General features: G+C 45.7%; 1 protein-coding gene across 3 annotated transcripts in view; it reads right to left on the bottom strand.

Moving 5' to 3' along the window:
- The window catches only part of fut8b (fucosyltransferase 8b (alpha (1,6) fucosyltransferase)), a 92,241-nt gene extending 69,916 nt beyond the window's left edge, over positions 1-22,325 (bottom strand). Inside the window, exon 1 of one of the 3 annotated variants that reach the window (XM_053881745.1) lies at positions 22,163-22,325. The gene's annotated coding sequence lies outside the window, so the exon portion shown is untranslated. Of the gene's footprint in view, positions 1-20,282; positions 21,807-22,162 lie in introns of those variants that run through there. The other 2 variants (XM_053881747.1, XM_053881746.1) reach the window with 2 other exon arrangements.
- Between the last annotated feature and the right edge of the window lie 455 nt (positions 22,326-22,780).

The following is a 22,780-nucleotide window of genomic DNA, read 5'->3' as shown; positions in this document are numbered from 1 at the left end:
ATTAGTTGCCTGATAATGAGGCTGTTAATTAAAACAAAAGACTAACCAGCCTCACAAATCCCCATCACTCAACACTTTTTGTACGCTAATGGCGGCTTAGCGGTTTAGAATAGTGCCACTATTCACGGTATGGTGCAACTAAAAGGGTCGTTGTTGGGGGCAAGGTCTGTTGAGGGGGGGCTTGGCTCTCCTGGTTTCTTCATGGAAAGGTAGTGTGGTAAAACAGAGTGGAGGTCCTGGGACAGACCCAGAACTCACTAAAGAGAATGTCAGTCAAGTCTGGGAATCTTTACAGCGAATGCTGCCCCCACGACGATAAGACTCTGACACCGCTAGAGGGACAACAATGCTGAAGCGTTTACACCGGGATCATTTGCCACAATGGTGTTCAGAAAAGTTTGTACAAACAGAACAATACTACTAGCATTTCCTCTATAAGAGCTCAGTCACATGGCTTTTACAACTTGTTTAGCTGCTTAAAAGTTATCTTGTTTCTAGCGAGAAGGCAGGTTACACAAAAGAAATAGCACTTTATTATACACTTTAACATTCAAAAGGGACAGTTAAGACACATGGCTGTTCTCAGTACAAAACATGAAATTGTGTGGGCTGAATTACGTAAATGCAGTAAACCAGAGCTCCATGGTCATGAGTGGTCGCAGGACCTGGAGCCGATCTGACAACCCATGCACATCTGGTGCTTACCCCGCCCGACTTCTCTAGGCAAGTTCACTGTTTTGCACAAGTGCCTCAAGCAAGGTCAGAGCAGGTCCCATCCACTGTTGGCTGTGTTGATTCTCCCAGCACTGACCGTGTTGTAGGTCAGAACACAATCCTGAGCCAAAAAGGTTTGCATACAAGCACCTCTTGGCTATTCGAACCCCCACCTTGGCTTCAATATTTGTGCTTTGTTTGCTGGAACAGCGTTAGCCAGCAGCATTAGCATGACGCAACCAAGCGTGGCCTGAACTGCTGACACAGTACAGATATCCAGCAACAAATCCATAACTGTCTGGAACATGAGCAGGCACTGCCTCTACAGCAGTGTCAGAGAATACGATACATTTGTCCACAACTTTGGGCGTCACCTGCAATGGGAAGTGGAGGCAGGAAGAAGGTTGGGGCTTCTAAAATAAACTGAGATCAGATACGACACATCAGAGAGCTGCCTCATTCGGAGGGTCGCAAGCCAAGCAGGAAGGAAGAGTGGCGTGAAAACGAGGACGGAAACTTGTTCCCATGTCCGCACAGCACAGTTGATTTTTTTGCAACATTCATTCAAGTCGGTCATTTTAACATCGGAGAGTGCTGATGGTTAGATAAAAGTATGAGAGGAGTTGAAGTCATGACAGCTATCAAAAAGGCTACTTCACGTCCAGCGCCACAAATCATTGCGACTGAAACATTTGAAACAATGGGCGCTAGCACCTTTCTTGCAGGAGCTTGCTGAAACGGCTCTCGCTAACTGAGCAACCTTAAGCATCACCCAGAAGACAGGTTGCTATCTAGGAAGTATCTGAAGTAAAAAAAAAGGTCATACAGCACAACACAAACGCCGAAGCATAGCTATACTTGTATCATGTAGAATGACTAACAAGGCAATTGTGGTTATACTTCCATTTAAGTTAGCTTCAACTATCATCTTCGTGTCTTGCGTCCCCCACCCACCACCAATAGCTGCTGCTTCTCAACCTTAACAGAAGTGGGCAGTCAACTCACAACTGTTCATCCATGCCTATTCTTATCTGGGATCAGGACATGGGGGCATCAATATTTCCCCAAGCCTTTACTGAACCACCATCACAGCACCATGTATGAATGAACATGGTACGGTTAAGAAGAAGCTGCTCAAAAGAGCACAGTGTTTGCCACAGTGTGGAGCGCCGATAGCCTTTGAGTCCAGCACCGACGACCCTTATATGCCAGGTCGCAGATGTCACCTGCTCCCTCAGAGCGCCCCAAACCACTTTCCCTCGCCCTGCCACTTGTAACCAGCCAGGAACAAGAAGAGTCATCCCTACGGCGTCGCATTTCCACCAGTGTTGCACCGCTCTGTTGTGGGGTAGTGGGATTCAAACACGGGTCACAGAGCCCACATCAGGGTTCAGCAGAGAGAGACGTTGCGCAGAGCTGGTGGCCATGCTATGATCTTGCCAGAGACTGACATTGCGAGTAAAGTGGATTTAGCGCTGCTGGCTGCTTCGCTGGGCCCTGAACGCAGCAAAAGAGGCTGAAAATGTGTTGGCAAGGAAGAAAACGCACAACACTGTTTGTAAAAACAGACCATAGTCTTAACCAAGGCTGTAATTAGCGCCGCTACTCAGGATTATAGGGATCCCAATCAATTACTGCGACCATTAATGGACTTATCGGAAAATAAATATGATTATTTTACGTGTCTCCACAAGGCTCTTTCATATATCTTGGGGTTCTTTTAGGTTCACTGATATGGGCACAGCGCTTATTGCGATTACACGGAGGCACCGGAACCAATCCCGACTGATCTGAGCGCCGCTGGATGTTCAGATAAATAAAATATACCGTCAATTTTTATTTAACAGCTAGACAAATGCAGTGAGGTCACAAGCACAGAAATGACAGCTCAGCAAATCCTCAAATGGTTGTGCTGACTTTAACCCTTCAGTCCTGGAGTTGAGCTCATAAAGAATTTACAGGTCACAGGAGAAGAGCTACTTTTCAAAGCGTCTTATCAAATTCACTCTACATCAACCAGGTCATGAACATCTATGTCAGCTGCCTTGGATTCGAGGTACCGCGAAACACCACGTCGGTTGTATACAACAGTTGAGCTGCAGTTACTTCTCAGAAGAAACCGAGAAGCAGCTCAACAGCTTCTTCCTTCTGCATCTACTTCAGATAGCGACAGAAAGAGAGACTGAAGCGAGCAAAGCTTATTGATCATTCATCGCCGTTTCCCGCTCCTTCTCTACCTGGAAGAGCAACAACTAACAGGCGATAAATGACTTTTCCGTCATAAAATTCCTGTTTTCATGACAGACGTGGAAAACAAATCACCAGACGATGACAAACTCTGGTAATCACTACAGCCTCGCAGTTATCTCTCTGTGGTGAAGCTTGAAATTCTCTTTAGCACGCTCTGCCACTTGTTTGCTTTTGGAGCCCAAAAATCAAGTGTGAAGATGTGTGGTCTACACTCATCCACCCACACATCAGCGCCATTCCATTAAAACCTCTTTAAATTACCACGCGTATTAGCGACGCTCTAGCAAAAGAGGCCTTTTTATTATGCCTCTAGGGTGAGTGTGTGCTCATGGGGTCAGAGTCATCCGACCCCCTCACCGCCGCTCTTCCCTTCCTCCTCTCGCCCATCTGCCAGTGGAAACAGACAAGTGTTGAGACCCTGGTGTGCTGCCCCTGTGGATCGGAATAGGACAGCGTGACCCTCTGCTGCCACACGCCTGCCTTCGCTGCCGACACATGGCGCCAACCGAAGCCACAAGCTGCCAACTGGGACCCTGCTGAAAGCAGCCGAGCGGCTCTTACAGTCCAGCATCACGTTCTCCTTTTTAAACAAAACAACGGCTCAAAGCTGGGACGATTTAACTCTTCGATGACAACTTAAGAGGCAGCGGTTTTGAGGTTTCCTCATTTCAACTTCTACTTACAGACCTGCAGCAGACACAACCTGTTCGTGACAACGTATCGGTTCGTCGCGACTCATTTCCTTTTCTGTGACATGTTAAACTGAGTTTTACGTCCAACGAAACTGATGTTTACGGCAGGTGTGGCGGAGGTGAATGAAAACAAAACAGTCTAAACTGGTCTGATACTTTCATTTCTCCTTCGCTTGCGTGGTTTTGTTTATAGTTTCACACCTCAGGGGCAAAACCCAATCCATAATGCAAGAGAACGTTATTGACAGACTTCTTTTCTCTAATATCATGGCTTTTGAAAACATGAATACCAAATACCAATACCAAGCTACTATCCTAAAAAATACAGAAGACACAAGAACACAATTTGATCTATTATTAAGCATAATAATCAATCTATCAATAGCATTAGTGCAGAGGGAGAAATTATTTTTGAAAATTGTTCATTATTTTTGCATTAAAAAAATGGAAATTGAAACAGAAATCTATCATGACAAATGTTATCAAATGAAACAGAAACAGATCTGAAGTGACACAAAATTATGTGAAACAACCTCATGTTCACCCCCCGAAGTCTGTCGGCCTCAGATACATTTCAAGCCAAATGTCTTCTAAATTGAAGGAAAACTGGCGATACATGGATCACATACAGAACAAGAGCGAGAGGTGAAGACATGACGGGAACTGTGTTGAGGTCTTGCCGCCGCTCAAGACTCTCACTTCTAATCCTGGTTAAGACGAGCCCAGCAGACGAGCCGACAAAAAGGAGCTTGGTCCAGCGTTAGTGGAATTAAAGCAAAGCTCTCCTCTTGTTATGCTAATCCCAAAGACAATGATTATCTGCACAGCCACGTTGCCACAGCGATAAACACTGCCAAAGTAGAGGAGGCGAGGTGTCGCCTGCCGCTTCCATATTCACCTGTAATTGATTTTTGATGACAAATTATGCTGAAAATGAAATGGCTTGGTGAACTCTACTGTCACAGGATGTTGCCACAGTATGATGCCAAATGCAGACCTCTGAATATCATCCAACAAATATGAATACAAGTGTGAAGCTGATGAAAAAAAAAGTTCTCAACAAGCATCATAACATTTCAACATTATAAGATGTTGAAAATATGGTCAAACTGTAGATTAAGGAGCATACTTATATTACCATAAATAAACACCTTATTTTTACATATGTCAGCAACATATTAGCGAAAGTGAAAAACAAAATCAAAATTACAGGTTATTATTAATTGTTAATTTATGTTTCCGATCCAAAATATTCTACATTATACATCCAAAATGTATGCAAAGAAAAAGTGGCTTCAAAATTAACATTTGTGACTTTGATGAGCCACCTTTGATGATGTCATGCTAATGCTAATATCGGTGCCAGGCAACCGACTAAGTATAAATATAATATATAAAAAACTGGGGGAAAATGTTTGCTTAAAGAAAATGGAGGTAAATGAACCATTAAAAAGAAGTGACGTAGAAATGAGCACGAAAACAGCGCTAACCGTCATCTGACAGTTCTGAGTGACACAAATGTTAAAAAACCATTTCTCTTCTTTGAGCGCACGGTTCTCGCCTTCGTGCTCAGTGCTGGCGACTCCTCTTTCCAGGCTCAGGAAAGATGTGCTCACAGACACACTAGTCAGCCAGAAGAGCACCCATGAGGACCTGACCACTGCTGGACTTGACCTCGCCGTCGAACGCCTTCCCCTCTCACAAGATCAACATTTCAGCAGCAATTAACTCTCACACACTGACAGGGTTAATTATTCTTCAACGAGGATTCGGCACAATTACGACTCCCAATAACAAGCGCGGCGCATGAGGAATGATAACAAGGATGCGGAGCAGGATGGCACCTCATTCATTGCCTAATGTGACAGCCTAATGATTCGGATGGATTTTGCTGTTTGTTTGAATATCAAGAGTTGGAGGACAAACACAACACTTGCCTCATTTGCAATAATCCTTAATTTACTCCATGAATCAAAGCGGGAAGGCAAACACCCTCGTCTGGCGTCGAAAAGCTTCTCGCTGAATTGTGCCGACTTCAATTCTTCTCTGTTGTCACCAGATCAAAGAGAAGTCAAAATCCAGGCTGGAGGAGGCTGTGTGCTGTTTCTGGAGCAGCTTGTCACGCAGATATACAGATGCATATTTGATAACCTGCTAGAGCGGATGACATCACGTAAGTCTCTTTGCCATCTTTATCAGAAGTGGCTTCGGGCCACTGACAGGAAAAGAACATCACGTTGGCAGAGGCGAGCAAGTGGCTACATGGAAGCTACGAATCTGATCAGATCTCGATTAAAGGGAACAACAACTTGTGTGAGGCGCAGAAATACTCGCGTAGATGCCAAGTACACACACACTATGTTCTACAAATAGTGGTCATCAGAGGTCTTGCTTCAGCTTAGCTGCTCAGTTTTCATGCTTACCTCTCACAAGCGCCAAGCCATTTTCACCCTTCAATGACAAGTCAACATCTACTGCAGCCAAAACAACCAGAGCTAATGAGTGGAGACGGTGTGTTCAAGCACACGTGGAGGGAGAGTTAGCACATGCCCACTGTATGAGCAGCACTTTGCTCTGGGTATTTGCTGTCAGTGAGAAAACAAACCATCAGCGAGGTCAATAGGAGACGATGAATTGAAAGCAGTAGGAATTCTCAAAGCTGAAGCACTCTGTTTAGCACGTTCACGTGTAAGTGTATTGTGTCCCAATACTCCTAAGACCGAGGGCACTCGTCATTCACTTGAAATGATCCGCACAAACAGAGGGGGCTCCGGAGCTGGCTTGAAACAAAGATGAAGTGTATATAGAGTCCCACGAAATCACGTTTATTGAATAATGTAACTTAAAAACAACAGGGTATAGGACAACGGGGACATTTTAGTAACAAAGACAACTCTTCCATTTGTTTACTTTCTCCTCGTATCACATGCTAGCGACCTAAAGGACGACCGTGTCCGCTGAAATGAACTGTACAACATTAATGAGTATATTGTCATTTCTTCTTAACAAACAAAAGTCAGCTAGAATTCAGGCTAACGCTAACATCGACATACCTCTAACAGGTGTTTCACTAAAAAACACAGTTGAGCCAACTTCAGCTCCGCCTATTTCATCTCTGTCGGTTCACCAAACGACTTAACACTATCAGCAGCAACACTCGATATACAGTAAACAAACCACATCTCGGCAGCCGATGACGCTTACGTTGTCTTTACACGTAACGAAAGTAAAGCGTAGCATCATGAAGTGCAGTCCTAATTCTTAGGGACGTCAATCCCTTCCCGACACAAAAAATACTGATAACAAAGCTAGCGAACATATATGGGGAACAACGCAGCAATATCAATAGCAATAGCAATTTCAAGTGCCACACTAGGAAATGGTATCATACTGGGAACACAGTAAACAACAATTCCTCAAGCATGAATACCCACAATTCCACCCAGGAGAAACTACAACAGTAACAACCACTGCTTTATGGTCTGATGCTTCTACACTCAAAAATCTGTTTATAACACCTAAAGAAGAAGCCTGAAGATCCTTTGTCTTACTGTCACACTAGTTTACACCCCCTGGGACACCCAACGTCCCTGACTTATTGTTGAGAGATAAGGGTTAGAGGTACAATGTGAATAAGGAGGCATGCTGGTTCTGAGCATCTTCAACATCTCTACCACAGTATCTCCCTCTTCTGTTGCAGAGATGAAGATGCTTATGTAAACGTAGTTTCATACTCAGACAGCTTGCTTTCTCTTGGCTGTCTGACTGTGCTGTATAATAGCACTTGGGCTGCCCCGTCATCACTATTTGCGGCATCTGACTCGCACGCTTTTATGGCTCTCCGGGAACGCGGCATGAGTAAGGGGCGATGTCTGCCAAGCACGCCGTTTGAAAGAGCCCTGTGCAATGATGGAGGTGATGGAGGGTGATGCAACTACACAACCATAGAAGAGGGAGAGGAGGAGGTGACAACACGTATAACAGCGTCCCCGAGGCTACATGATGGGAATGTCAGATGCAAATGCTTTCACGCTGGTTTGCCAAAGGCTTTGCAAGAGGTGAATGCCAACGCTGCCACTCTGACAAATGCTGAATGAGGAATAAGGACCATCAACAAGCTGACAGCAGCACAACAACGTAAATTGGGTGCGCATCAAAAGGAAAGATGTTTTTTTCAAATCTCATAGAGAAAGCCAGGGCTGGAGTGATATCAGGGATACATGCGGAATTGGAGACTCAAGTCACATGTTGGATCTGATCTGCTCCATTTGTTTATGAATTTCAAATTTCCAATACCAGCCCCTCTTTACAGAAATTCAATGACATGTTTTTGGGTTAACCTTGAAACAGGTCGTGGGAGGAACAACAAAGGCATTGCCATTGATTGTTACTCTTGTAGTTTTGTCGATAGCTGTAGTTGTTTTAGTTGTCTTGTGGTTGTTGCTAACAAACGTGTTGTTGTTTGCATAATTACTAGAACTACCAGAATCTGAGGTTGGGTTACAATCACACTAAACACAACTTGGCGACACTTGCCCGGCTGCTTGCACAGGACCTCCAACACAAGTCATGTTAAAAAAGTAGGTCAATCTGCTGGTGGCGGGTCTCAAATGAGTGGAAAGTCAACATGGCAGCTCAGAGAGCCGAATTGTAGGCTGCTATCCACCATGGAAGAATATTAACATCAATAGACGTCGCTGCCTCTGGGTGCGCTATGACGGCAAAGATGTGAATGCTAGCAGCGGCAACTATTAGCTTCTCCTGCATGTCGCTTCGTCTTCTTGTTGATGAATTTTCCCAGTCTGGTACTTCAAATGCCCTGAAGCTGCCATTGGAACCGTGTTGTCCAAAACGTGTTGGAATCTTGCCTCCATATTTTATTTATATGTTTCACTAATGTTGCTCCTCTAAATTGACTTCACATTCAAATCTTTCAAAACATCTCCAACGACCAAATCGTTGCACAACAGTTCTGACTCAGAACCAATGGAAAGCCTGATGCTAGTATTGGTGGTCGCACATTTGTCGATTCTATCCACAATATGTCATATTCCTGCTATGCTAAATGTTGCACACTGTCCAGGGCATCTTCATCATCAGAAGAGAAGAAAAAAACGACACCTTTGAAAGGTTAAAATCGTTAAACATCGACTGACAACTCCGCCACTCATCAAGAGTCGGGTTTACACAACACTGTCTCACACTTATTCCTCTGATTCAATTATGCAAATGTGACTCTGTATATTAAGAAATATGCCGCATTAAAAGAATGTAAATTTGATCAGTGAGACAGGTAATTGTTCTCCGAGGCGCGACGCGACATGAAAGATGGCAGCGGCCGGCGGAACAGAGAGGATGAGTCAAAGCGCTCAATCTTGACGCCGTAATGGATAACCCGCCAATCGACCGCTTTCTTCAAAACAGCGAGAAAGGGAGAAATCTATTGTTCGTGTTTGACTGAAACCATCTGGTGGCAAATGAGGTTTGAGCCGAGAGTTGCACATGTTGCTTTTCACAGCCGTACACATTTCCATTAGGAACTGCCACTGCAATCTATAAACATTGGCTCTGCCAGGGCAGTAAATATGTATTGATATTGCTGGGTAATAAAATGTAATATCTCTGTAGGAAGGATAACAGTATGAGCGCTGTAAATATATTTTTACGGCACAATCAATGAGCAAAGGATTGGAAATATACTTGTCAGCCATACAGCATGACTAAATACCCGGAAACTACATTAGGCAGAGGGGAAACGATTACAAGGGTCCTCAGGGAGTTCTCATTTTAAATAAAATGCTCCAGGAAGTTACTTCAGTTCAGATGCTTTTAGAAGCTTCTCAATGTTTGTTTTACAAACAAAAAAAAAAAATCTGATTTCATGACTGCACATGCGGAGGCGCTCAAAAGGCAAGTTTGGCATAGGCAGCAGGACTAAGGCCAAACTGACACTCACGACCGGGTTTTTTTCCCCCCTCACTCTTCACTACATGTTGACAGAGACAGCAGTAAAACGCTTCTGCTGGGAAAGAGATGCCGACTATTTAGATCAACATTGGAATCGTCTACATTTATGATGTTCGGACAATTCGTAAGTGAATTCGCTTAGCATCAACACGTAGCAACAGCGGGTTCAGTCCTCTTGCAAGCCAGGATTTATTTTCTCCTAACAATTGCTCATTGAAACAGAAGCTTGCCAGCATGTTCGCCAGTGGGCGGGGTCACATGTTAATGACTGACAGGTCAGCTGCTGCAGCACGCGAGTAGGTTGGTGAAGCAGAAGGCTCAAGCGTTGCTTCTCCATAGTGGTGTGGAGACGCACAGAAAAGACGACACTGTGAAAGACGGACGGTGAAATCTCAGAATCCGAAAAGTCCCAACTTTAACCCAGAAATGGACTACACCATACTACTGACAATACTGTGACGACGATGTCAACCCACTAGTCACTCGCATGCAAGCTCTAACACTGTAGCTACAGGTCTCGTACTGGTTCTGTTGTTAAGTGGTTATTGTGGTCACTGAACTTGACTCTCCTTGGTGGTCAACATCAGCTGACTTCTGAAGCGACCATAGCTGTCGCTGTGACAGCTGAAGCCGTCTCGGCCCTTGATGGCACTGTGACCACTGACATCATGGTGCCAACATGGCCGCTGATGTCATTGCAGCAATCATTTGTGTCATTATCTCAAGTTATCGTCAGAGCGGTTGACAGCGGCAGACATTATCGTGACTGCTGACATGGGCGAGCTCGCTGACATCATTGTAGTAATCACCGGGGTCACAAGCTCTCGCCGTGGCAGTTCATGTCAGCAGTCGACCAAGCAACTTTCCACACAGTCCATTCGGTTTCTAGAGACAGCGGCCATGAAGCCACAGACGAGCATTTCCCTAAAAGGGGCATGACTGTGACGCCGCCCTGCTTGTCCGCAGGATTCGTTCACTCGCTAAGTGAGCCTCCACGGTGGCGCTGAGTGATTCATGCACAGCGGTTTCTAAAGACTGATGTGTTTGTTGAAAATAGCCCGCGTACAGATGTTCCATAACTTATATCTCACTTTAATGCAGCCGCTCTTGATCAAAAACAACCAATGTTTCCAGCAAATATGCCTCTGCACAGAAGGCCATTTGTGCAAGAACATCCACCCGCAGCTAGCGCAACACTGTCGCAGCTAATGAGGCAGTGAACAATGCTTTCTCACAGTTATTCTCAGATTGTTATGATTCCCTTTTTTATTGCACCCATTGTGTTTTCCCTTTCCGATTCTCAGCTAGCGATTTCCTATATCCATCCACAGTTCCCTTCAGCAACCGCCGGGGAAGCTCCGACGTCAACGGAACACTATATATTTTATTGAGCAGCGGCGTATAGATAGCTCAGTCTCAACTCTCATATAAACTTTTCAGAATTACCTCCTTCCTGATGCAAACCGCAGTTGTGCTCATAAGTTTTTATGTCAAAAGCAGAAGCTATAAAAGGTCTGACGTTTTCAAGCAATCATTTCCTAATATGACTCATTTTATGGCTAACTGTTTCCCTTAACTCAGTGACATAAGAACCAGCAGACTAACCAATGACATCAGCACGGATGGTTGTAAACCTAAGTTTCTTCTGCGTCTCAAAAATACTTAAGTGACAAGCAATAATGTTCGCACACTTCTTCACCAGACAGAGTTTCCAAGACATCACAAGGACATTACTTCAGGACTAAACATACTCAAGGTTACTTCTTTTTCCTCTCTGCGATCATCTTTGTGTAACATCAAGACTTGTCTTCTATGATCGACAACTTAGTGACCTTCGTGTCATTTTCTACGTGAAAGCAACGACTGAATGTTATTCCACAGTTATGTTCGGTGCAGGTTTGTAGAGTTGATGGCGTTTTTAAGAATCAATGTTTATCCCCAGACTTCTTAAGTCAGATTATTTTAGTTATTATTTAGTTAGTTTTAGTGCAAGTGTTTTGTCACTTCCACGTCTTTGGTCACCATTTTTTTTTTTTCTACATACTGTATTTTATTTTTTTCCAAGAGTAACCATTTCTTCTGATTTGTCCCATGAGATACATGTTTAAAGTTAACATCTTGATTGAAGTTGTAACTCTGTCAGCATATGCAGTGTTTTTCATTATGTAAAATCTAGAACCTGACTTTGCACCAATTCTTGTGGAACATCTTTGCCAATGTGCGTTGCAGTAGGACGCAACCCCAGACATGTTGTTGTTGTTGTGACGGACAACTGTGCTAATATCCAAACGTACTTCAGTCACTGATGGATTGGATTTCAAGTCAAACTGTACCACCGTCCCTCCACCCGCCCCAGTCCATTAGACACCCTGAACACACTGTAGCACAGATGTCAACCATTTGAAGCCTGAGTAAGAGAGACACAGGTCCATTTGCCAGTCCCCCTCTTGTGACCTTCCACACACTCTTTAGGCTAAGCTCAGAGTGACCACCACAAGCACTCGACGCTGCAGCTGATGCTGCTCTCCAACATCCCAGTTGGTGGTTGGACGGATGGATCTTTGCCATCGGGGATCAATAACGTGGCGCTCTCTTGGCCACTGGAAAACAAACCCCTCAGGAGCCAGACTGGGCCTGCTGACATAAATAAAACCTCGCTTGTGAGGAAGATAATGCCGCCCTTTCATCCAGGTCCAACTGTCCAAAGACCTCCAGCTGAACCCGCCACAGAGTTTAAACGGAGGGCACTCGATGCCTGCCAGAACTCAGGTCGAACACAGGCTACTTATGACATGTGTTGAACATGAATTTGCAGGGATTTCTGCGAAAACTCACCAACTTGCACGCAGAGGCCGGCCGCCACACACCCTGTCCACTCGCAAATGTGAAATGAACCAAATCTGTCACATCAGCTTAAACTCCTGCTCCCATCCACTGATACGTCGGCGTCTTGGTGGCCCGGTGCAGCCCAGCCACAGACTGAATTTGCGCTGTTGTAATGAAGATCCTAATGACCGGCATCTGGCTCTCTGGCTGAGTTTTTTCTTCCCGGTGAGTGGGGCAGCGGGGTGAGAGTGAGGTGGGCTATCCATCTGATTGTGCCTCAAGCTGTGCAGCTGTCCCAATTACTATCTCTCTTTTCTCGCCTAATTTCCCCTCCTGTACCCATCTGGCTCTTGTGCACTCCAAATCCCTGTCCCATCATCCACACCCCCACACCCCGATGCCACCAGATAGAGTCCCTGATTACAAGTGGCTCCTGTACGAGACAGAGTTCAAGTGTGAGTTGGCGACAGTGCGCTACCTTGTCTGGTTGCTGAGATTTTTAGCATGGCTTGTCAAATACTCGCTGTCATTCTTGTGGGACAGGGCTCAGGTCTCAGAGGGGCACGAGACACTTTCAGTACAAAGGCTTAAAGTCAACTGAGAAAATCTGAAAAGCATAGAGGTCAGCGGAGGACGAGCTGGAAGGATCAAATGAATGCATTCCAGCAGGTCCGTGCCTGCTGGAACAGTGCTGAATTAATCCGGCCAACAGGCAGCAGGTACAATGAATTTGAGGTCACAGTTCTCAAAACTCAACTGCAGGAGTGATCGCAGCAGAGAACGAATCGTCGCTCCAACACAGATGTTACGCTAGCTTGTATAGTGGGAGTGTTGTTTGCTACTACGTAAGAATAAAGACAGAATATTTCAACTGTTCGTCCCAACACTCAAAAATGCTGCTGTCTACTGTCTGCTTTCTAAAAAGTGAATTCAGCAGGTTAGAGCTTTTGAAAGCTTCTCAACTACACAGAACCCCCCAGAGTTTAGGACACTCTTCGGGGAAAGATTAAACACCTGTAAGTGGCCGTATCAGGTAACGCATCGCTGGAGTCAAATGTACGGCGCTCTCTTTGCTCTGAGACTGTGTATGAAGCCAAAAGAAAGCAGCAGTAATCTAAGGGTGAAGCTATAGCCTAGAAAGGGAACGCAGTAACAAGACAGGTGGTTTGCATCACTGGGTACCTCAGTCACTTGAACCCAGAGAAACTCGCACATACAAGCTGCAAGAGAGAGACCTTAAAAGGCCACAGATCGCATCAGCAGCACATTCATATCCACTTTAATCACACAGCCCACACAAAACAAGTTTGAAACAGCAACTGATTTGCAACATCTCAATGCCCTTCACTGAGAGGTGAAGTGGCCATTGAGAGAAGAATGCCTTTCAGAATGAACAACAGCTCGACAATGAACGTGAGTATGATCTGTGAAGCTTAAAGAACCATTTCCAGTCACGGTTGAAGTAAAATGAAGATATTAGACGTAGAGTTTGTGCAGCCTGTGGAAGCTCTGACTTGAAGACGGCTCTTGTTAGCCAGGAAGAAATGTAGCTGCTGCCGCAATAACTCCTCCAGAAAAGGAAAAAGCAAGTGCAGATCCTGCAGATGCAAACCACTCAGTGTTGAAAGGACGCTGCGGGCGTGGTGGACTCCCTGTGAGGCCAGCGCACCCTTACGGGGGGAAGGGAGGTTGGATCTCTGACAGCTCACCATCACAGCAACCTTTGATGCCAAACTCAACATCCGCAACACAAGACAGTGCGTACGGACACCGTGATGCCACATGGCTATCGACTCTGTTGTCTGACCGAGTCCCTGTTTAGAACACAGTGAGACAGGATGATAAGCGATGAGACATGTCGACAGGCGAGCAGCGGGGGAAGGTCTGTCGGGGCTTTTTCCCTTTCACCGCTGCAGAGAGAATTCTATCGCCTTGAATCAGACCAGCATGCTCGAGCGGAGCCTCGCCGGCAATTTACTGCGACCACTTTTCTCCATGGAAACCTGCCCCACACTCACTCGCTGATTGGCAGGGACCATTACAGACAGACAGAGACAATGTCTTCCAATTCGGGTGATAATGGTCCTCCAGGTGGAGGCGGGCAGGAGCAGAGAGGCCGGGACACGTTCTACCCTGTTGAAGACAGAGCAGTCAAGCTTTGCATGAAACCGTACTGGAGTCGGTCAACTGGAAATGGAAATGTATTTGGATTGCACGGCCTCCTAAATGCAAATACATTTAGGCATAAAGACGTTATGCAACACTCCGAGATGGCACCACAAGACGCTGGGGAGACCAACGATTCATTCATGCACGACGCAACTGTAGACGTTTTGGCTCTGACTGGACTTGTCTGTTGTCTCAGTCCTCGGGCAACAGTGACACTTATTCACTCTGTACCAGAGAAGAATGTTGTCGGTTTAATGGCTAGGAAGGAGAGCTGGACAGCTAACATAGCATTAATCTCGAAAACAATCTCGCCTTAACTGCTACACAATTGAGTTACATAAGTAGCCGTTTTTGGTTCAGTCAAACTGACGCGTTTCCATGCTGGCATAGTAAATGACGCGGCGGGACAGTGGGACCTCCAAACTGGAATCTGATTATTTCAGCTTGCAAATGGAGCGGTTTGTGCGCCCTAAAGAAATAATAGAAAGTGAATTAATCTATCCCAGCTGGAGTCATGAGAATACTGCACGCTAAATATTTTATAACAAGTCAATTCAAAAACAAAAGTGCTTCATTGTAGAGATATTAAACACAAAACACAGACCTAAATAAGAAGGGAAATCATGGCTCCTTGCTGTCGGCGCAGCTTGCGCTCTCAGTTGCGAGCTAATCAATTTTTGGGACGTCCAGTCACCCTTAGACCACCCGTATCTTTGAGTTGAGAGCGATTGAGAGCAGCGGTGGAAAGCGTGGGAGTAGCTCCAGCTGCAACTGGCAACAACCCACAGCAAAACGCAACCACCAACACCAACCTGCCCCTCTCACACTGAGCCCTTGAACTGGTCATAATTCTGCAACAATGTTACAAGGCCCGAGAGAGTTTAGAGGTCTCTGTGTTTGTCAATTGCTTGGATTCACTTCCCACTTTATTTAATGTCTTTGAAAATGGCAAGCAACAACTTGAATCATTGCTGAAATTGTGAAGCGACCCAACTTTTGTTCAATTTATAGGAAATCAGGTATCAAAATCAAGAACCCACGGGCTCTGAGACAGTTAGCCCTGTACATATAACCAACATTATGAAGCCAACACGCCGATCTTGATGATCTATTGTAGACAGGAGCGTACGCTTGATGCGCTCAAACATTGCGATACATGATTTGGCGATATTGTATCGATATTCGCCATATTGGATTGTGTGATATAGTGTTGATATTTAGTCTCTATCAATACGCTGCGGCATTTGGGATGTGTTTTAACGCTATCGTTTTCATTTTGCACACTGGATGTATTTCATTCCTCTGTTGGAGTGTGAAATTGATCTGAATGCGATACCAATAAACTTGCTTTTATACACATGATATTGTGCTGCATTATCTGATTTCTCCAAATAAAACAATATATTGCTGAACTGACAGTATCGCAATACATTGCAATGTATTGTATCACCACTCCTGTGTCGGGATACGTATCCTATCTGAAGATACCTGCCAATACACAGCCCTGACTGTAGACCTTGCTCTCTCTACAAAATGGAGGCCCTACTGGCAGAGATGAGAGTGTCCGCTTGAACGCATCACCAGAGTGACAACACGCTTTTTCCCAATGGTCATCCCTGAAGGTGCGAAGACCAAACACCCACCACTAATCCGACTGATCTCTGGGAAATCATCTGAAATCCTGTCCATCTTAAGTGAAAGAATGGGGCCTGACGAATGATGTCATCCGACTCTGTCGCTTCAACTACTGCATTGTGTATTTGATAGCACCCAAGGTGCCAAAGAAGGCATGTGAACCGAGATGAACAACACCACAATACACGTGGATAAGTCTTCCTGATTTAGTTATTGTTGACGCAACTCGCTGCAGGGATTGCCGCATCTTCCGTAGCCTCGTCATCGCCGTGCTCTTTGTGCTTAAAGGAGGCCAAACCGGCAACACGTATTTAAAAATGCGTTGTTTGTTCTCTTTGAAACTTGATCCAGCCGCCTCGGCTCATCTGTCTGACGTGTTCCAAAAATGAGGGATGTATCTGGGACAAGCAGGGAGCAAAAGGGGATGTGCGCGCGGCACACCGAGGCCGGTATCAGGCGGTGCACACGACGTGTACACACGCCGAGCCAGGACGCTGCGATGCCTGAAATTAGAATGGTTTTTCATGCAAACGCAGAGACTTGCTGTGCAGGTGACGGCCTTCACACGCCGAGCTGAAATGAGGAAAACAAAAATCACACCAAACAACCCGTTCGCGTGTGCTACAACAGCTTTGTCGACTGATAAATCCAGGATTTACAAACGTGGTGCCGTCACGGGGAAACAAAAGGAGAAAGGCGGTCTGGTGTTTCAATATTATTTTGTTATGTTTGGCTAAACATTATGGCCACCAGAAGTCAAAATGTCGCAAGTAAAATGTATGATGCATGATGAGAGGCGAAAAAAGAATAAAAACTACAAAAGTTCAATGAAAGATAATGAACAGTATAAAAAAAGAAATCAAAGTTGAAACGCATTAAAAACAGGTGTGAAATTGTTGAGGAAATTAAGGTAAGGAAAAATCTTAACAATAGAACATAAATGTCATGTAATGTCAGTAGATCTCAATACAGCGAAAAATGTTACACTAAAAACACACCTTAATTTCTTTTTTTTAATTCTGAAAACAAAATAACTCGACCCTCATTTGGACCTCACAAGTGAATGCTAAAACAGCTGCCTACAAATCATTTTAAACACGCTGACGTAACCCTGCAGTCAAACAGTGCGGCCATGATTTATGACCTGGTGACTAAATGAGATAAATTCAGATAAAAGTACGAAGAAAGTCGCTGCATCTCCTGAGCTCGCCGCCGCCGCGCGGCTCACCTCTCTGGCAGAGCAACACTAATAAGTTTAATGAAGTCATTAGTCAGAAATGAAGACAGACTGTGGCAGAGGTGGGGGGTGGGGGGACGATGGCGGGGGGGGGGAGCGAAAGCACATCCTCGTCTATTATACATGGAGGATCATGAGTTACACTGACAACAGGGCAGCAGGTGCAGGGCACGTCCTGTGACATCGACCTGATGAGGCGAAGGGACGTTAAAAAAAAAAAAAAAGGTTAATGAATAACAATAAAACAACAGCTAATTATAGGTCAATTAGTGGTTGTGCCCAGCAAGAGTCAAAGAAGGCTGTGAAAACATGATTAAAAAAGCAGAGTTATGTCCACTCAGGAAGGAGCTAAATCAGCTGTGTTATGAGTGATGTCTGTCAGTACTTTCGTCTCAGGCCAACATGTAGACTGAACAACAGAGATGTTCTGGACCGAAGCCTCCTCATCATCGTGAGGGCTGCAGTTGGACAGAAACGCGTTCCTCTGCGTCAGTACTAAATATCAGGGTATGTTTTCGACAGCTTAAAGTCAGAGGAGGTGACTTTGAAATGAACAGGGAAACAAGCTCCACTTTGAATTCAGAAGTCGTGACCCCTTCTTTAAATTGCCCCCTGAAGCCGTGCAGTATCGATTCACTAACCTTTTCAGAAGGATCATCACAGTAAAACGGGACAGGACGCATGGTGGTTCACTTTGTTAGCTGTGTCGCCAGTCAATCATTTGGAATGGGCCAGTAAAAATGGTGGGACAGTGTTTTTACAGTACTGCACCTCCACAGGTCAAGAAACAGTTTTGGGTTGGAGCATTTCATTGACTGGTTGGTGAAGGGGATTAGAGCAACACGACAAAAATAGAAAGAAAGAGCCTCCTACAGTACCTTTAAGTTCCCCATTGTCACCAACAATGAACCACGCAGGGGCATTTGTGAAGCAAAACCACAGCAGTCAATATGGCACAGGGTTCTGATATAAGGGCCCTGGGTTTTTGACCCGCTACGCAGGGAAAAGCCCAGCATTTTTTGTCGAAGTGAAGATAAATATGACTCCAACGTCAGTGCTCACTCACCGTCAGTCAAGTCGGACTCCGCCTTTTAAGTGAGAACCTAGGCCTGAACGATTTTTGCGATTCAAATCAACATTGTGGTGTAACAGAGTGATACTTTCAAATCACAAAGGCTGCAATTTTGAAACCAAAAGCGTGCCACCGATCTGAAGTGAGCTTCGCGAGACTTCGGTCGAAAACTCTGCCAACCTGCTACAGCAGATCTGGCGCCCCATTCCAACAGTCGCTGCAGTGACTGCGCCGACTGACAAAAAGCAGGAGCTGTTCTACGACAGTCGAAGAACACCAGAACAGCCTGGCCCATGTCTCACATGTGTATTCTTTATTACTCTTTATTATACTATAAAAATGGACTGAATCTACTTGCCTACCATCGACTAACTCCATTGCGGAGTGATCCATTGTACTGAATACGCACACAGAACCCTGGAGTTTTGGTGATGCCTCTCAACACTGCGGCCAGGGTCGTGTTTGTATTCTTTATTTTTCAGGCGTAGCTGTGCTTTGCTTTCCTTTCCCTCATTTTCATAAGGCAAATGATATTACACTAATATTGGTAGGACCTTCAGCAGGACCGTGAAGGACGTACAATTCCCCATCGTCATATCGGACACATCGCTGCCCGCTTCCCTGATCAGAGACATCCTCTATGCAGAGAAAAGAACCTGTGGCAGGTTTGAGGCAAGCTAGCCGAGGTATAAATTCCGGAGAATAAAAAACTGTGGCAGAATAATGTCGTCGTTACTCAGCTAGATGTCAATGTTGTTGCAGCGGTACCACGCTAGCTTGCAGCGTTTCAGCTGCAAGTGAGTCAACCTAAAAGGACACTTTGCATCGTCACTCGTGTCGTGAGGTCAGTGGAGACTCGGGCTAAAATCTGTGAGGCCACAGCTAAAATGCAAACTGACCTCAGGAGCCAACAGACGTCAGAGGCTATGAGCCTGAATCCCAAGAGAGTAAGTCCGTAACAGCGTCAGTGAATCAACACAATAGGAAAAAAACAACAGCTTTTGAAAGCCGGCACTTAAAAAAAGCACATTTTGGGTTCTTCAGAAATGCTTCATCATAATTTATTCTGGCTTGAATGAACCGCTCTAATGCAATCATTTGCACTTTGCCAATAAAAAAGCGTCCATCCGTGGCTCTGTCTATTAATTCTGCAAATCCAGCCTGCGCCCACTTACAGCCCAAGTATGAGTCACTTTGCTTTATGTAAAATACTGTCAGGCAGACATTCAGAACAGGACAGGAGTGTGTCAGGGATCCACGGAAACCTCGCTGCTACGGCAGCTGCTCGGCGATATACACACCGTTTACTTATTCATGAACGGATCACGGCTCCATACCGGATCAATCTGCTTCCAGTTACCAGGGCGGACTTTATTAGACGACATTAATGATGCAGAACTTGTCGGTAAGTGTTTCCCCATCATCAGCAGCTACAATTCGAATGAGAACAGCAGCAGATCAAAGGGTATTGTTGCGACCGGGCGCAACACCGCCGCCAGTTGTTGTCAGATAATAAGCCATGGAAGACGAGTCATGAAAGAGAGAGTCATGAAAAGATGAGACCAAGTTCATTGTGTGGGAGTGTAGCATTGCTATCATGTGACTTGTTTACATGGTTGGACAATAAAACAGCTGGGATATATTAAGTGATCTGAGTTAACAATTATCACTTGTTCAGAAGCGATGTCCATTTTTAGGCCGGTAAAGGGAAATCACTGACCTTTCTACAGCGTTGGCAGCACCGCTGAACCCGCCTACTTCTACTTGAATTTAGTGTGTGTGGCTTATATTCGGATGCGCTCAATACTCTGGAAATAACAATAGTAACATTCACAAATCTTCAGCACTAAACCTTTTCATGTGTCAACGTTTGTCATCTGGGTCATCACACAACAAAGGACCAGTTGCCATATTCAACCTTTGTTGCTTTGCATCTAACATTTCCCTTTACATCGGTTGCTATCAAACCAAATGGTTAGCAAACAAGACACCTGTGTATCAACTAGAAGCATCGCAACTATCTTGTCTGGAGAAAAAAGTCATACACAAAATGAGTCCTACGCACCAGACTATAACTGTCGGGACAAAGAATAAACTGTTTTTCTAGTGTCTTCTGGTCACTATGAGCAGTTACCATTGAAGTGCTAACAAGAAGATGCAGCACCATATGAATAGCACACCAGGCGCTGCAATGCTAACACGTTTATTCTCCGCCAACAGCTTCTGATACAACAGGCATCGGTTTTCTCTTCAGTCTTTTTCTGATTTGTCACACTGGCAAGCACTGCTAACCGTTAGCATGATAGGTTTAGCTTCTCCCCATTAGTGTGCAGCATTAAGTCCCTGTGCTCTTATGGGAACAAAACGAAATTTGACTGAACTCAATCGACTGATCACCACAGCAAAGAACCAGAATCAGCGTCAACAGATGGAACCTTGCGGCTGACAGATGGATTTTCATACCACCAAAATATTGAGCCTCATCACATCAAACCGATTTAAGGCGTTTTTTATTAGCCTTTCGTCTCTAAAAATGTGACGTTTTCACCCACGTGTCCGCAGCCGATCTCCAGGAGGACAGGAGACAAGAGGCAGAGGCCATGGCGTCGGAACTCTGGACAGTCTTGATGTTAATAAAAGACGAGTTAAGTTATATCGCAGTTTGTTTGACAAATCAGTCAGTCAATTTCTGCCCGGGACTCAGCTGTTTACATGCATTTTAGACGTCCAAACTCAGCTCGACTGACACAATAACTGGGTCAGTTACATGTAACTGTGGTCAGTGTTTTCAATACCAAGAGCTCATCCAGAGAGCAAGACACAAACTCATCCACATACACACACAGTCTCCTTGAAAAACTCCACTGGCACTGCAGCACTGCTGTGACGGCACGCTTCATCAAATGACATGACGTCACAGTGAGACTGTTGCAGGCACGTGATGGGTCTGAGAAGAGTTGACACACAACAAGAGGGACGAGCATCTGTTGCTCTCCGCAGCTGCACAGGCCCTCACTTGCTGGCACCAGCGTGGTCCAGATGAGTGGGACCCAGCAAGAGAAGGAGGATGCTCCGGTGATGAGACGATGACGCAGGAGCTGCTTCTTCTTCTCCTCCTCATCCATCCATCCATCCGTCCGCCACACATCACAACAGGACCAACACAAACACACGCCGCTGCTGCTGCTTCTTCACCAGCGCATCCGCTCGTCAAACCCTCTCGGCGTGTCACGTGACAGCCGGAGGTGGAGGTCAAACACTTTCATCCCGACCAGCAACCACACGGACCCGCTAGCTCGATGCTACACGCTGAGTCGGGTTTAGCTCGCTGCTACTTCCACAACACGGTCACACAAGTCCACTTGGCGCCGCGGTCTTTTATGACGCTGCGCCCTAAACGCCTCGCCGAGCTCCGTCCAGACAGAAGCGCCAGCCCATGTCAACACAACGCTCGGCGCCGTGACGGGAAGCCGACGTTCCTCCTCACCGCTGTGGTGGACCGCACTCAAGCCGGCAGAGACGCAGTCAACAGGCCGGGATGTAGCGGGAGAGCGCACCGCTACATTTCCGCCACAAAGGAAACGGTTGTGCTGCACCTACCGTGGCGCGGTCCGTGGGCGTCGGAGCTCGGTCCGAGGCTGCCTGGGGGGGTGAGCCTGGTGCTGTGGAGTCCGACTACAGAGAGAGCGAGGCTGCAGAGAGGAAGGAAGGAGCTGGGAAGCTGCTGCTGCTGCTGAGGAGTCCGCGCCGTGGAGCTGCTGGTGACCGGTGACAAGCTCGCAACTGCGGGAGGACGCGCAGCTTCCGGTGACACCCTTCAAAGTAAAACAACTTTATCATGGCGATAGCAAATGCGACGTCTTTGACAACGCTATCGAGTTACAGTGCGTGCAATGCAACACCAATACTAAGGCAATCAAGCGCTACCTTTGAATTTATATTCACTCACATTTTTTCTTCACATCTCAAGTTGCTTGTGAGAATTGGTCTGCGTCTGCCCCATGGTCTCCTGTTGAACACCTCACTGAGGAGGCGTCCTGACAAGAGCAACCTCATCTGTCTACACTCGAGGAGCAGAGGTTCTACCCCGAGTCTGTCCTGGATGACCAGGCTTCTCTCCTGACAGTCCTGACAGAGAAAACTCTTTGTGGATGGAGAGCTTTGTCTTCTGGCTCAGCTCTTTCTTGACCACAAAAAGAGTCCAGGTGACTAAAGACC

Source organism: Synchiropus splendidus, chromosome 12 (assembly GCF_027744825.2).
Source record: "Synchiropus splendidus isolate RoL2022-P1 chromosome 12, RoL_Sspl_1.0, whole genome shotgun sequence".
NCBI lineage: Eukaryota > Metazoa > Chordata > Actinopteri > Syngnathiformes > Callionymidae > Synchiropus > Synchiropus splendidus.
The sequence above is the reverse complement of the archived record's forward strand: the minus strand, read 5'-3'. Positions and strand labels throughout refer to the sequence as shown.